General features: G+C 39.3%; 1 long non-coding RNA gene across 1 annotated transcript; it reads left to right on the forward strand.

Moving 5' to 3' along the window:
- The first annotated feature begins 7,868 nt into the window (after positions 1 to 7,868).
- LOC146577394 (uncharacterized) lies at positions 7,869 to 9,343 on the forward strand. The gene is made up of 3 exons (XR_014889458.1): positions 7,869 to 7,921; positions 8,022 to 8,100; positions 9,042 to 9,343. It is a non-coding gene; the product is annotated as an uncharacterized LOC146577394 (long non-coding RNA).
- Positions 9,344 to 9,663: the final 320 nt, after the last annotated feature.

Consider the following 9,663-nt stretch of genomic DNA (forward strand, 5'->3'; position numbering starts at 1 on the left):
ATTCTGGTCGTGGATTTTTACAGTCTCAGTTCCGCTCGCTGTCATCATTATAATCATCATGATCAAGGCGAGGTCCTGAGGTGGGCGGGGCTGTCTCTGGTGATGTCACCATGAAGGAACAGCATCTGGCACATGTTGCTGAAACATCCCAGTACACTGGTGTAGTTTCCTCTCCAGCTGTTTGACATGTGACACTTGAACATTAAGGGGAAGAAGAAGAAACAGTGTTAGGTCAGGTGACCACATGGTTTCTAAAGTAACTGACAGGAAGTAACCAGGCCGTCAGAAATGGATGGCATGTGTTTAGAGTTACTGGAGTTGGGTAACTCTACTTACCAAAAGCAGAAGCACACAGATGACAGATCAGATGCTGAATGTTGCAGGAACATGCTCATGTGTGGTGGTCATTCAGTGCTGCAGGTCAGACAGTCCAAGACTGATATGCTGCCCATCTGAGAGTTTGAAAACACACATGCAAAGATTTATTTTGTATTACAGTCAAAGCTGGATGTTCATTTTTGTCCTTCAAAAATGTTTGTGTATTTGAAAGCACTAACATTTAAGGATGACTTGGATCGTCTCCTTTAAAGGGGAGACAAGTGTATCCACCAGAGGCGGAGCCAGACATTTGAAACACCTGGGGCTTAGCCCAAAAGGGTAGTATGCATGTGGGACTTCATATAGGGAAAAATATATATCACATGTGCAGGACACCTTAAACTAGTTTTTTAATTAAGCAGCAAGGCAGAACAAAGTCGGGGCTGTATCAAGACACGAGGACTAAACCCCAATTCAACCAGACCCAGAACTGATCCGGAATTAAAACAGGACTACAACAGTTCAAAATCAGGACTACTGAGGACTTAACCAAGACAGAACCAGAATCAGAACTAGATGATAGTAGCACTAAAAATCATCATAGACCTGCACTACACTTGTTTTTTTAATTCTACCAAAGTCCACTATTTAGATTGAGAAACGTTTATATAATTATTATAATTTGAAAAATAACAAACCTAAAAAGAAACACTAGGTACGAGATACATGAGGACCTATGATACGGTGATACTTTTGGCAAAGGACCATTTGACTAACATGTGTGTCTCACCTGCTCTTGTTCATCTCTGTTCTGTCCTCATTCTCCATCTCAATCTCTGCTCCTCTCTCTCCCTCTCTGTTCCTCTCTCTCCCTCTTTGTGCTGACAATCATCAAATATACAGTTGAAACCAGATATTTATGTACTCTTCAGATCAAAACACAAACACTTTTTTAATTGTAAGATCAAATCAGACTAAATGTTTATTTTTTTAGATTGATAAATATAAAAAGATATTTGTTAAATTTAAGAAAGAGAGAGAACCTATCTGTATTTCTTAATTGAAAATGGCACCAAATTGTATTCAAATTGAGCCACACTTATGGAGCTCCACAGTTCTTTTCCTGGTGTTTTGGTTGACATCTCTTGATGTTCCCATGTCACAGAAACAGGCTCTGTGTTTTGTCTTATATGCATCCACAGGTGTGCCACCAGTTTACTCACATGGGCTCTACTAACCTATCAGAAGCTTCTGCAGCTCAGAATGGAATCGTCTGGAGTTTTCTTATTAATTAGCAATAAACTTAGTGTATATGTACTCCTAAATTTGATGAAAGTGATTAAAATAGACAGCTCCCTCTTTTTATTCTGACATTTAACTAATTCAAAAGATATTTCAATATTTATCTAAAACAAAAGTTTACTCTAAATTGATGTTGTACAGTAAAAATGTACTGCCCTGCGACAGACTGGCGACCTGTCCAGGGTGTACCCCGCCTTTCGCCCTATGACAGCTGGGATAGGCTCCAGCGCCCCCCCGCGACCCTGAAAAGGATAAGCGGAAGCGAATGGATGGATGGACAGTAAAAATTTTTATGTTTTCTCCCTAAAGTGTATGTAAATATCTGGTTACAAATGTGAATATCCTGCTGTGTACTGAAACCCCTCTTGTTTTGCATAGAAATATACTGAACAACATACAAAGTATAATATATAAAATAACATTTACCTGAGTTTTTTCTTTGAAAGAAGCCTCTAATGTCCATTCTTATATTTCAGTACATAACTGAAACCGATTTAGTCGGGGAGGGTAAGAACTGAAAATATGAAATAAACACACGTAAGCTAAGACTCTCTAAAGAAATAGCATTTGTTCGGCTTTTCATTTTGCTATTTGTTGATTCACTTGAAGAGCAAGTAACGTAATATTGGTCAAGTGATCAGTTTGATATCAATCTTTCGTGATGCACCGTCATATTTACATTATTTGTACGGTACGAATGATTTGCTTTGGTACCTGGTCAAACTTAAGCTCTCCTTAGTATGGCTGGCTCCGTTTCTCCAACAGCGCACACAGGCGGCAGCTGCCCCGCCCCCTCGCTCAGTCGCTTAGTGCCTGAGCTCGGATCATACCAATATCAGGGGGATTCACGCACAGTCGTAAATTCCCACAGTGTGCACTGTGTGCTTCGAATATTGTGTGTACTTTTTGTTTTATACAGTTGTCAGCCAGGCATCTAACTATGAAAAATTACACTCCAAAAGACCCCGGGCTTCTGACAAAACAACCCGGGCTTAATAAGCCCAGTAAGCCACCCCCACGCTCCGCCCCTGATCATCACAGATATGTACGCTGCAGTGAGGGCTTTTAAAACGAAATTGTGCCTGTGGCAGAATCAGATGCTACAAGGAAACCTGGGCCATTTTCCCTGTTGCCAAACGATGAACATGCAAATCTCTACTGCTGTGTTCCCATGTGCACAGTTTGCTGGAAAACTCTGCGTACTCAGTACTGAGTTTACCCGGCGGTTTGCCGACTTTGATGCCCAGAAATGTCGATTTGAACTGCTCAGTAATCCTTTTGCAGTTGACGTGGCAAAAGCACCAACAAACCTCCAAATGGAGCTGATTGAACTCCAGTGTAGTGACACGCTGAAATCAAAGTATGATGCTGTGGGCGCTTCACAATTTCCACATTTCATCCCTGACACAATGCCTGGGCTCCGCACCCACGCTGCTCAGATGCTCTCAATGTTCGGCAGCACTTACCTATGTGAGCAACTATTCTCCTCAATGAAGATGGCCAAAACATCTCACAGGAGACGTCTGACCGATGAACACCTTCACTCGATCCTGAGGATTTCCTCAGCTCAGAGCCTGAGCCCAGACATTGAGGAACTAGCATCCAAGAAGAGGTGCCAGGTGTCTGGCTTGGACGCATCAGAGTAGATCAGTGTGTAGCAAACTGAGCTATAATTACCATTTTCTTTGTGCAATTTGTCTTGCTACTCCCAGACATGGGCTTGAATGGTTTCACGTTTAATGATATTTTTATTAGTTAAGTGGTTTATTATTGTTATTTTATTTTTACATTTATTATTAGCCTGGGGAAAAAGTTTACTGCTAAAATTTAAATCAGAAGGCTGCAAATACAATTTTTATTTAAGAAATGCATTCCAGTGATATGTTATTTAATTGGAATTTCAATTTTGCATGTGTGCAATATTAAGTTATATATGTTTATATAAGTTATATATCGTTCAGTATTAAGCGTTGCTTATTCCATATTCAGTTTTTCAGCAAAACTTATTTGAGTCTGTAAGAAAAGGTTCCTTGTTATATCTGGAGGAAGATTTTTTTCAATAAATATTAATGTTAGCCCGCGACTTTGTTCCAGTTTTGAATTTTGGCCCACTGTATATTTGAGTTTGACACCCCTGGTGTAGATATTGTCCCTGGGACATCGTGTAAATGTTGTCCCTGGGACATCGTGTAGATATTGTCCCTGGGACATCGTGTGATAGCTTGTTAATAATGGAATGAAAATTATTGATTGTTATTAACTTGTGAAAAAGAAGTGTAAGAAATCCACATGTTATGTTCTTACATCCTTACAGAAACTGTGACTCCTTCACAATGTCAGGTAAATGTCAACTCATGTTGAATAATCAACCAATCAAGCCTTTTATTATCACATGCAATGTTACACGTACAACTGCAATGAAAATTTCACCCCCTTCTGACCATACATATATTGCTTAAACATCACATTGGGAAAACAGGTCGGAAACAGTTAGGAAGGTCAGAAAACAATTTAATTAATAGATGAGGGGAGAGGAGGAGAAAAAAGAACTACAACCAGACAAAGCTCCTAGAAGACTGAAATGGATGATGGTTGCAGCATGCAAAAAGAAAATGATATCTGTTGACTACAGCATATGCTTTCTCACAGATTACCTTGTGGGAGTAGCTGGACCAAACTCTATTGGTATTTCAAGTTTGAAATCCCTGTTTGACCAGACAAACATTTCAGATGAGGTACCTCTTGACATAAAAATCCTTTTATGTTGTCATAAAACTAATGTTAAATTCTGCTTTAAATACACTCCATTGTACAATTTACTTAATGAATCGTATTCCTTAGTTCTGTTTTTATTTATATGTATTTATTTATTTGTTTTATAAGGTAATAGATGGCCTAATCTATTTGCAGTGTGAGGTATGTTGAAAAGCTGTTTTGATCATAATGACATAGCATGTTTACGTTTTTTGTAATGTATTTGAAAACATAGGTGTATTTATGTTATTTTTGTAAAATTTCCCTCACATTTATCCAATACCAAGCCAAATCACAGGAAAAATTTTGGATGGGTCCACAAGAGCACAAAGTGCATACTTTTTGAAGGTATGACTTGGACTGTGGTAACTACACTGAACAAAAATATAAACGCAACACCTTTGTTACTGCTCCCATTCCCCATGGGATGGACGTAGAGACCTAAAATTCATTCCAGATACACAATATAACCATCCCTCCCAAACAGTGGTCACAAATCAGTCCAAATGTGTGGTAGTGGGCACATCTGCTATATTGAGATAATCCATCCCACCTCACAGGTGTGCCACATCAGGATGCTGATCTGACATCATGAGTAGTGCACAGGTGTACCTCAGACTGCCCACAACAAAAGGCCACCCTGGAATGTGCAGTTTTTTGCGCTATTGGGGGTCTGGGGACCCAGAACCGGTCAGTATCTGGTGTGACCACCATTTGCCTCATGCAGTGCAACACATCGTCGCATGGAGTCTATCAGATTGTCAATTGTGGCCTGTGGAATGTTGGTCCACTCCACTTCAATGGCTGTGCGAGGTTGTTGGATATTCGTGGGAACTGGTACACGCTGTCGTATACGCCGGTCAAGCACATCCCGAACATGCTCAATGGGTGACATGTCCGGTGAGTATGCTGGCCATGCAAGAACTGGGACATTCTCAGCTGCCATCTGCCCTGAACAATGTGAACCATGATTCATCCGTGAAGCGCACACCTCTCCAACGTGCCAGACGCCATCGAATGTGAGCATTTGCCCACACAAGTCTGTTACGGCGACGAGCTGGAGTCAGGTCAAGACCTGGAATGAATTTTAGGTCTCTACGTCCATCCCATGGGGAATGGGAGCAGTAACAAAGGTGTTGCGTTTATATTTTTGTTGAGTGTATGTTCTTATCACAAAGGGTTTATAAGTTGCCACTATAAACAAACAGCATTTTCCAAAATTGAAGCCTTGTCAGAAGAACCTGAAAAATACCTTTCTGAAACCTTTTCTGTGTAAAGACTTGCTCAAAAGCAATGCACACAGATTAAAACATTTCTGTCTTGGCCAACTGATAAAGAACACCAAAAATTGAGTGGTGCATGTTGAGTCTGTGGTCTTGATTTGTTTCGTACACACTATAGAACTTAATTAATGTAAACAAAAAATGACACTTTCTATATGTTTGTGTATCTGCAGAATTAATTACAAGTCTCACCTGACAAGCTTTCGCAGTTTTGCAGTGTCATTCTTGACAGAAAAACATACTTGTCACATTCGTTTTATTTCCAGAAAAACATCTTTCAGATGTATGAGAAATTGATTGGAGCCTGTCTGGAAAACGGCAGCCACTGGACCTTGTTTGTAAGTTGTGTGGAGCAGGGAAATTATTTTACTGCTATTGTTAAATAATTGTCATCATTACCATTGCATTAATAATATAATCTGGAGTTTATATTGCATTCAGGGGTTGAACAGTGTGTGTCTTTCAGAAAGGCTAAAAGTAACAGGACAGGAAACAGGCTTGGAGAGTTTTGCAGAAGTGAAAGTTATTTTGAGCAGCAGGCTAAAACGAGGCTTTAACAATGTAACAGATAGCTTTAAGAAGGCCTTAAGATGTTATGCATACAGTTATTATGTTGACCTTGTATTTCAGGTGCAGTTATGACTATTTTATACACAATGCATATCTGTGCTTATTAAAGAGTTGGAGCTCGGTCAATTAATTGGGGGTCGGAAGCTTTGTTCGGCGCGATGTTCGGACAATCTATTGTGCAAGTGACTTGGAGCCATAGAAGGAATTGCAATACATGCTTACAAAACACTTATATATCAGATCATTTTATATTAAGGTTTTAGTAGAGGTTCTTGGTTAAAACATTTATTTAGTAGAAGACATACATATAGTCTCAGTGAGCCTCTGGTCTGGTGAAAAGTCAGAAGTGCAACAGGTGAATTGAGAAAGAGCATGTGAGGTCGTGACACACATACATGAGTTAAATTTATTTAGAGGAGAGATTAGTCATGTCTGGTTGTAACTGCAAAAGTGTCTCGGTAAAAGAGGAACCGTCCTTGTTGTCTCGGCAAGAAAGAGGAACAATTTACTTTAAGACAAGAACGGAAAGTACCAGCCATGAAAATAGAAGATGATCTTCTGGGGTAAAAGCCATTGTGGTGTTGATCTGATCTATGTATAAAATGTATCTGTGACGCATGAAGGGGCGTCAGTAAATCAAACCCTGATGCTATAAAATATCTGTTTATGCTTTGATTAAGTCGGAGATCACTTGCTGTCGGCGTACAGAGTATCTTCCCACACGTGTGTAGTCATTAAAATCATTGTTTGACCAAGACCTTCTGGACCATGGGTGGTTTGTACTCTCCTTCCTCAATTTTGAACCTTAACAGTTGCACAGATTTTGCACTCTCTCTAGTGCATGATACTTTTCGGTGTCCCTCATTAGGAAAGCTCAAGGCCCAAGCCTACCATATCCATCTTTTTACAAAACAGTTTTGTGACATACCCAAGAGGACCATAGTCTATATGAATTCATTTGGAGAGTCGGAGGTCAGAAAAAGTGCGGTGTTGAAAAACTGGAGGTAATTAATTAACATATTTAACATAACATATTTAATTTAATTGAAATCATTACCGAACGTGGTTATTGATTTCTCTATTTATTTGTAATAACTGCGATCTCTCAGCTCATTTGCTTCAGCAAGAGGCTGCACTGGAGAGTGGACCTTGTCACATGTGAGCCACCCACATCAAGAGGATGGGAACTCATGTGGAGTGCATGTCATAATGGTACTGAAAACTAGCTTTAACCTATATAAGTAATGTTTACATTTTTGCCTATTCGGTTTTTAAAGCCTTAGAGGCAGGATGGTAAAATCTCAATTTTTTTTGTAGATTGAACCATTTCAGCAGTAATGCTTTGCTTTGGTTGCTCTGTTTTTTTTTTCTTGGGGGAGGGGGGGGGGGGGGTTAAAAAACCCATTTCTTTGTTAATCTAATTTTTTTTCTTTTTTTTTTTTTCTTCGTCAATTATTAGTTTGCCCAATCTCTCATTGACGGTAAAACACAAGTGGAGGAGTACAACACTGAAATCCCAAAGCTCAGGTCCCGACTTTGCCACTACTTATTTTCCTCAATAGGTAAAGATAAAATTAGCTGCCTTCTTTTTCTCTAACATTGGAAAATGTAACTTGTACTTAAACAAATTATATTTTGCAGATCAAACTAGGAAGTGCAGTCAGTGCTGGTGTGTGATTGCAGCCAAAGACCGGGTACGCTATGACATGTCCTTAGCCATATAGATTGTTTATATAATGGACTTTGTTCATTTGTTTTTTGTTTGTTTATTTCTTTTTTTTTTTAAATTCACAGGTGCAGTGCCAGAAATGTGGTGCATACAAGCACATGCGTTGTTCAAAGTCTGTTTGTGGCATCTGTATCTTCTGTGAGAGTAAGTCACAATATAACTAAACAATGTCCAAAAATGTTTAAAGTGAATTTTTTTTTCGTAATTTTGCCTTTGCACACCAGGACTGTGTAATTAAAGTGGACGTTTCAAGATCCAGTTTTTACACAAAACTATTTTAGACATAACTGTGTCGTATTGTGGGGATTTCCCTTCACAATTAAATTGATATAGTGCTGTTTATATCATTCTTCTTTATGTAACAGCACAGTGCAGCACAGCAGAGGGAAAGGAGTTGTGCAGCATAGTAGGTGGCTATACAGGAGGAGCAATAGAAGTAGCCAGTGAAGAATGTCATCAGGGAAAGCATCAGGCAGTGACTGACAAAGGAAAAGTTCCTAAGGGAGAGAACATCTGCAGCAAATCGACAAGTAACAGTGAGATAGGAAGACTGACAGTCAGAGATGAAGGAAGACTGACAGTCAGAGATGAAGGAAGACTGACAGTCAGAGATGAAGGTACACAGACTGAAGACAAAGAAAAAGAAACAGAAGTATACGGCACAAGTCTGAGTACAGATAATGGTGCTGCTGATGATGTTGACAGGATCGATGCAGATACAGAATTCCAAACTGATTCAGAAGGAACTAGTACAGTTTACAGAGTGCATGGTCGCTTATCTGTACCAAGCTCAAAAAAGAAAACCTACACAATAACAGAAGACAAGATCAAGCGCAGAATCAACACAGAGAACATGTCAGTTCATGTTTTCAGAGGTTTGATTGGGGTAGGTATACATTTCGTGATTTTGATGTCACCTGAAATAAATCCGGGTTACTCGTATCAATGAAGTGACAATGTGGCTGGAAATTGTGCATTTGCTGCAACATATACACAATTACACCATGTAAACAAAAGCATTTAACTTTGTGCGTGTGTGTGTGTCTCTCTCTGCTCTTTTGGTGTTTGCACTTTTTCTTTTTTAGGGCCGTAAAGCCAAACTGCCCGCAATGATTCTTGACAGGCCTAAGAAGGCCAAAACTAAAGTAACGGTGTTTAGTGTTCTGAGTGAAGAGGAGGCTGGGGAGCTAGCCCTCGGGTTTGCCGGAAGATTGGCCTGCGATGTCACAACAGACATGGTCTGTAAAGGCATCGACCATTCAAGTGCTGATATGACAAAGTAAGTTAGTAAAACAATATGAAAGTTGTATCTTTTTTGGTATTATTTGTCATTTCCCCGTATTTGGGTTATTGGTGTAACATTGTTAATCTTACTTTCTAATAACAGACAGACCCTTCGCAAAATCCAACACAACCTTAAACATGAACTGACTGATTCCTCAACTTTCAGTTTGCTGACACACACCTTTGGCCCTGCTGCACTGGATTCTGTCATTTCGTTCCTGTGTGGAAAACTTGATCTTGTCTCTTAAATAATGAAACCTTTTGTGACTTTTGTTTGTTCTGTAAATCAGAATCTTGAAAATTGTTCACTGTTGTTCTAAGTTTGTGTTAACTATTTGGCAAAAATGATTGGTTCCTAATCCAAACAGCATAATGACTGTTCTAACACATATCTTAAAAATGCTACAAAGAAAGAAAATTATT

This window comes from Mchenga conophoros, linkage group LG3, assembly GCF_057382185.1.
Source record: "Mchenga conophoros isolate Kocher_MC1m ecotype Shallow Benthic linkage group LG3, M_conophoros_male_GT1.1, whole genome shotgun sequence".
NCBI lineage: Eukaryota > Metazoa > Chordata > Actinopteri > Cichliformes > Cichlidae > Mchenga > Mchenga conophoros.